General features: G+C 40.3%; 2 non-coding genes across 2 annotated transcripts; both read left to right on the forward strand.

Annotated features, from left to right (window-relative positions):
- Positions 1-241: 241 nt before the first annotated feature.
- Positions 242-314, forward strand: trnav-uac (transfer RNA valine (anticodon UAC)). The gene has a single exon. It is a non-coding gene; the product is annotated as a tRNA-Val (tRNA).
- Positions 315-415: 101 nt separating this feature from the next.
- On the forward strand, positions 416-488 carry trnav-uac (transfer RNA valine (anticodon UAC)). The gene has a single exon. It is a non-coding gene; the product is annotated as a tRNA-Val (tRNA).
- Positions 489-6,401: the final 5,913 nt, after the last annotated feature.

A 6,401-nucleotide genomic window follows, 5' to 3' on the forward strand; every position in this document is an offset into this window, starting at 1 on the left:
TCACGTCTGCTTTACACGCAGAAGGTCCTGGTTCAATCCCCTGGAACCTGACGCCTGTCTTGTTGTTCCCTGGGCCTTATTTCAGGTCAAATGAATCAAGATTGCGCCTTAAAAAATGGAAAATCATGTTCATAACCTTACCCTGACCTTGCATCAAAGTAACTCTTACAATTGTTAGTAACAAATACACTTTGGTGATATCCAGATACATATACATTAACTTAAAAATCTACATGACAGAGGTTCCATAGTGTAGTGGTTATCACGTCTGCTTTACACGCAGAAGGTCCTGGGTTCAATCCCCAGTGGAACCAAAGCTTTATCCACACGTTACGTCACTGCTAGTATTTGTATAGTTTTTCATAAATATTCTACCATGTTTTGGATATTTGATTAGCAACTTAAATGTCACAGAGGTTCCATAGTGTAGTAGTCATCACGTCTGCTTTACACGCAGAAGGTCCTGGGTTCAATCCCCAGTGGAACCAAAGCTTTATTGTATTGGCTGCCATTACTAGTAGTATTTATGCTAGTCATTTATATTTGATCATGTGTTAAAGGTTTGATTAGGAAATGTATTATTACAGAGGTTCCATAGTGTTGGTTATCACGTCTGCTTTACACGCAGAAGGTCCTGGGTTCAATCCCCAATGGAACCAGACTTTGGTCTTATAGCATCCTGTCAATCGTCGAGTCAATAAGTGTGGGTTTGTTCCGAGAACTAGTGGAAATCACAAGTCTTTGTGCCTAATTAATCATTGTCAATTGTAAATAGAGAAACTGTAAAAATAAACATTGACTAGATTTAAAACAATGCTTGAACCTAAATAACAATGAACCCTAACATCAGTCTCGGTATATCCACTGGACTTATGTGACCAAAACACCCAACATATTTGAGAGAATTACATGAATGATGCAATTCATGTAGTAGTCATCATGTCATGCTTCACGCAGAACAAGAGTTCTGGGTTCCATCCCCAGACGTACTTATGTCTAATATTTATTTTGAGACTGTAAAATGCAGACTTTTTAACTCCTGAACTATATTCAGAACCATGTTTATATTGCAATTAGTTTACATTTCATTCTCTCACAGGTGTGTTCCATAGTGTAGTAGTCATCAAGTCTGGCCTTGTACACATAGCAGGTCCTGGGTTTCAATCCCCACCGTGGAACCCGAGCTGTATCCTCACCCTGACCTCACTGTGTACTATTTGTTAAAGTAGTCATTATATATTTGACCATGTCTTTGAATATTTGATTAGCAACCTAAAGGTCACAGAGGGTTCCATAATGTAGTAGTCATCAAGTCTGCTTTACATGCAGAAGGTCCCTGGGTTCATCCCCACGTTGGAATTCCCTAGCGCAGCTGTATCCTCACTGACCTCACTGGTACGATTTGTAAATAGTCATATATATTTGACCATGTCTCTGGAATATTTTGATTAGCAACTTTAAATGGTCCACAGAGGTTCCATAGTGTAGTAGTCATCAGTCTGCTTTACACGCAGAAGGTCCTGGGTTCAATCCCCAGTGGATAAAAAGAGCCTTTATCCCACACGTGACGTCATCTGGGATTATTTGTATAGTTTTTCATCAAATATCTATACCATGTTTTGGATATTTGATATAGCAACTTAAATGTCACAGAGGGTCCATAGTGTCGTAGTCATCACATCTGCTTTACACGCAGAAGGTCCGGGTTCCAATCCCCAGTGGAACCAAAGCTTTATTGTATGGCTGACCATAATTAGTAGTATCTCGATGCTACGTAATCTATATTCCATAATGTCGTTACAAGGATTGAGTAGGAAATGTATGTATTCAGAGGTTTCCCATAAGTAGTAGTGGTTGTATCACGTTCTGGTTTACACGCAGTAAGGTCCATGTTCAATTCCCAGTGGAACCTGACGCATGTCATTGTTGCTGTCCCCTGGGTCTTATTCAGGTCAATATGGAATCAAGATTGCGCCTTAAAAAATGGAAAACCATGTTTCATAACCTTACCCTGACTCTTTCAATCAATCAATCAATCAATCAATGTTTATTTATATAGCCCAATATCACAAATGTTACATTTGTCTCAGTGGTCTTCACAGTGTGTACAGAATATCAGTATGACAATACGACACCCTCTGTCCTTAGACCCTCACATCGTACAAGGAAAAACTTCCAAAGAAAACCCAGTTTAAAGGGAAAAATGGGAGAAACCTCAGGGAGAGCAACAGAGGAGGGATCCCTCTCCCAGGACGGACAGACGTGCAATAGATGCCGTGTGTAAATTGAAAAGATAATACATTTGCAACATAGGTAGTCCAAATGTTTGGAAATGCATGTGTGTATATTAGGAAGATGAATCCACGAGGATATCCATCCAGGACCTATGATCCAGGACCACAGCCACGACTCAAGATCCAGCGCTCACGATCCAGGACACAGGACCGCAGGATCATCCATGACTCCGGATCCCAGCGTATATAGACACCAAAAAGAAAGACATTTGGGGAAGCTGGGTTAATCGGAACATGAGTGTACACGGGTATAGACAGAGAGAAGGAAGAAGTAAGATGTCCCCCGACAAACTAAGCCTATATCAGCAAAACTAGGGGCTGAATCTAATCAGCCCTAACTATAAGCTTTATCAAAAAGGAAGGTCTTAAGCGCACTCTTAAAAACGGATAGGGTGTCTGCCGCCCGAACACAAACTGGAAGCTGATTCCACAAATGTGGAGCTTGATAAGAAAAGGCTCTGGCTCCCATTGTACTTTTAAAGATTCTAGGAACAACCAACAACCCTGCATTCTTGGAACGCAATGCCCTAGTAGGACAGTAGGGTATAATGAGTTCTTTAAGGTAAGATGGCGCCTGCCCATTAAGGGCTTTGTAGGCGAGAAGAAGAATTTTAAATTCTATCCTGTGTTCTATAGGGAGCCAGTGTAAGGCAGCCAGAACAGGAGTCATGTGGTCCCTTTTCCTAACTCTGGTTAGTACACGAGCCGCAGCATTTTGAATCAGCTGAAGCGACTTGATTGACTTCTTGGTACTCCCTGATAATAAAGAGTTACAATAATCCAGCCTAGAAGTAACAAATGCATGGACTAGTTTCTCTGCATCGTTTTGAGGCAAGATATGCCTGATTTTTGCAATGTTACGTAGATGGAAGTAGGCGGTCCTTGAAATTGATTTTATGTGGGCGTTAAAGGATAAATCCTGATCAAATATAACACCAAGATTCCTTACAGTCTCACTGGAGGCCAAATTAATGCCATCCATAGTTAGTATGTCTTTAGATAATTTGTTTCGTAGATTCTTCGGGCCAAGTACAATAACTTCAGTTTTGGTCGTGTTTAACATCAAAAAGTTTAAGGTCATCCACGTTTTTAAGTCCTTAAGGCAGTCTTGAATTTTATTTAGATGATTAATTTCATCAGGCTTGATTGATAAATATAGTTGAGTATCATCCGCATAACAATGAAAGTTTACAGAATGATTCCTTATAATATTGCCTAACGGAAGCATATATAATGTGAACAAAATAGGTCCGAGCACTGAGCCCTGTGGCACTCCATGGCTAACTTTGGTTTGCGTGGAAGATTCATCGTTAACACGTACAAACTGAGAGCGTTCAGATAGATAGGACCTGAACCAGCCTAAAGCAGTTCCCTGTATGCCAACTAAGTGCTCTAGTCTTTGCAATAGGATATCATGGTCGATAGTATCAAATGCAGCACTAAGATCGAGCAAAACAAGAATAGAGACAAGTCCCTTGTCTGAGGCTATTAGAATATCATTTGTGACTTTAACCAGAGCTGTCTCTGTGCTATGATGTGTTCTAAAGCCAGACTGAAAATCTTCAAATAAATCATTGTTTTTTAAGTAATCACACAACTGTTTTGCGACCGCTTTCTCAAGAATTTTTGAGAGGAACGGAAGATTAGAAATAGGTCTATAGTTGGCTAAAACCTCTGGATCGAGGTTGTGCTTTTTAAGAAGCGGTTTTATCACTGCTACTTTGAATGATTGTGGAACATAGCCTGATAATAAAGACATATTCATAATATTTAATAAAGAAGTGCTAATTAATGGAAAAACTTCCTTCAACAGCTTAGTTGGAATTGGGTCTAACATGCACGTTGATGGTTTAGAAGAGAGAATCATTGAATGTAATTGTTCAAGGTTAATGGCTGAAAAGCATTCTAGTTTACTATCTAGTGTAATATTAGAACTTACGATTCCGGGAGCTGTTGATAACACTATACTGGTCGAAGGCAAGAGGTCATTAATTTTGTTTCTAAGAGTAACAATTTTATCGTTAAAAAAGCACATAAAATCATTACTACTGAGTGCTAAGGGAATAGAAGGCTCAATCGAGCTGTGGCTCTCTGTCAGCCTGGCTACAGTGCTGAAAATAAATCTTGCATTATTCTTATTCTCATCTATTAATGAAGAGTAGTAGGCTGCTCTCGCTTTACGCAGTGCTTTCTTATATTCATTGAGAGTAATATGCCAAATTAAACGAGATTCTTCAAGTTTAGTGGAACGCCATATCCTTTCAAGTTGTCTAGACTTTTGCTTTATTTTGCGGGTTTCGGCATTATGCCATGGAGCTAATCTATGTTGTTTTATTTTCTTCTTTTTCAAAGGAGCAACAGAATCTAATTTTATTCGCAGCGCATCTGTAGCACTATCAACAACATGATCAATTTGGGGTGGTGTACATTTTGTATAAGTTTCCTCCCCTACACGCAGACATGCTATCGAGTTAAGTATTGGTTGAATCTCTTCCTTAAATGTGGCTATAGCACTAACAGATAGGTTTCTGCTGCAAGAGCTTTTGACTAATGCTTTGTAGTCTAGTAACAGTACTTCAAAAGTTACTAAGAAATGGTCGGATAAAGCAGGATTATGCGGTTCGACTAATAGTTGCTCAATTTCAATACCATAAGTCAGAACAAGGTCGAGAGTGTGATTATAGCAGTGGGTTGGTTTATTTACACTCTGACAGAAACCAACAGAATCTAATATAGAGTTAAATGCAACAGTAAGGCTATTTTTATCATCGTCAACATGAATATTAAAGTCACCTACGATAATTACTTTGTCTGTTTTAAGAACCAAAGTTGATAAAAACTCAGAGAATTCTGATAAGAATTCTGAATAAGGACCTGGTGCACGATACACTGTAACAAATAAGATTGGCTGCAAAGTTTTCCAGGTCGGATGCGTAAGACTAAAAACGAGGCTTTCAAAAGAGGTATAATTACATTTTGGTTTAGTATTGATAAGTAAACTTGAGTCAAAGATTGCTGCAACTCCACCTCCTCGGCCCGTGCCTCGAGCAATATGAGTGTTGACATGGCTGGGTGGAGTGGCCTCATTTATGCTGACATATTCTTCATGTCTCAACCAAGTTTCAGTGAGACAGCATATATCAATATTATAATCTGATATTAAATCATTTACCAATATTGCTTTAGATGCTAGAGATCTTATGTTTAAGAGACCACATTTAATCTTCCTGTTTTGTTGCACTGTAGTAGTTGTTACATTTACTTTTATTAGGTTATTATGTATGACACCTCTATTAGGTTTTACCTTAAATTGTCCTTGGGCAGACACACACACCGCTAATATTGGGTATTTTATTGGGTTCGGGATTCCTATGGGTGACTGCCTAGGAGAGAGCGCAGAGAAGCGTGTAAGACTGCGACTCCGCCTCCTGGTCTCAGCTCCAGTTTGTCATGGATTACGTCCACAAAGCCCTGAAATGTTTGCCGAAATGAGATCTGCACCTTTCAAAGTAGGATGAATGCCGTCTCTCTTAATCAGACCAGGTTTTCCCCAGAAGGCTGTCCAATTATTTACGAAGCCCACATTGTTTGCTGGGCACCACCAAGACAACCAGCGCTGAAATGATGACATGCGGCTATACATGTCATCATTGATCAGATTGGGGAGGGGACCAGAGAAGATTACGGTGTCCGACATTGTTTTAGCATAACTACACACCGACTCCACATTAAGTTTTGTGCATTCTGATTGGCGTAAACGAACATCATTACCACCGACGTGAATAACAATCCTACTGTATTTACGTTTATCTTTAGCCAGCAGTTTAAGATGCGCCTCAACGTCGCCCGCTCTGGCCCCCGGAATGCATGTGACTGTGGAGGCTTCGGTCTCTAAATTCACGTGTCTCATAATAGAGCTACCAATAACCAGAGTTGGCTTCTCAGCGGGTGTCTCGCTGAGTGGGGAATATCTGTTAGATACGTGAACGGGTTGGTGGGGACCTGCGGGTTTCGCGTTATGCCCCTTCTGAACAGTCACCCAGCCTCCCTGCTGCTCGGGAGTTGCCGGGGGACGGCTAAGAGGAGCTACATTTTGCCGGTCCGCAC

This window comes from Pseudochaenichthys georgianus, unplaced genomic scaffold, assembly GCF_902827115.2.
Source record: "Pseudochaenichthys georgianus unplaced genomic scaffold, fPseGeo1.2 scaffold_1381_arrow_ctg1, whole genome shotgun sequence".
Taxonomy (NCBI): domain Eukaryota; kingdom Metazoa; phylum Chordata; class Actinopteri; order Perciformes; family Channichthyidae; genus Pseudochaenichthys; species Pseudochaenichthys georgianus.